Raw genomic sequence first — 779 nt, 5'->3', positions numbered from 1 at the left:
ACAATGACACAGCAACTCATCAAAAAAGAAAGCTTGAATCTTGAAAACTGTCTTAAAATCATAGATAGTGTTGTGCTATTGTAAAATGTCAGACAACAGTTATACCGGAATACAACGTGAGGATCAGTTTTAATTTTGTAACTTGCTTTCAGAAAAACTTTCAAACTCTCTTTGTACTCTTGTGTTCTGAGATCTAAGGTAGACATCACTATCAGATAGACCTTTACCTTGTTGGTTTTCTATTAAACAACTTTGACCAGTTCTTGTGACCTTCCGCCATTTATTCAACACCCCTACAGTGAGCGGACCTTGCATTGCTATTGCAGGAACTTGTGGGGTATACTTGTGGGAAATTGACAGGTGTTGGAAGTTGGAACAATACATAAACCATTCACTATTGATCTTACAAAGTTCCGTTACATTTTATCGCACCATTGTCTTTTGTTTTATGACAATAGTACAATGTTTTGTGGACCTTTGAAACCCCAAACAATGATGAATTTGCTGTGGAATATAACCGGATGGAATGGTGACGCCAGGCAAATTGTAATCATCAACGTAACTAAAGTTATAACTTTGCAAATGTCTCTTTACGTATTGCGCGAGCCTATCCTTCTAAAGATTGAGGTAATTCTTATGCCTAGCCTATACTGTCATAGTATGTAGATGGTTCGTCACACAGTTCTCAAGTATGCTCAAGATTCTCCTCTCCATCTTCTCCCTGGGTGTCTAAGGACATAAGGAAAAAAATCAAACAGAGAAGACAGCAGCCAAGGATA

This window comes from Branchiostoma lanceolatum, chromosome 2 (genome assembly GCF_035083965.1).
Source record: "Branchiostoma lanceolatum isolate klBraLanc5 chromosome 2, klBraLanc5.hap2, whole genome shotgun sequence".
NCBI lineage: Eukaryota > Metazoa > Chordata > Leptocardii > Amphioxiformes > Branchiostomatidae > Branchiostoma > Branchiostoma lanceolatum.
This window is presented reverse-complemented; position numbering follows the sequence as displayed.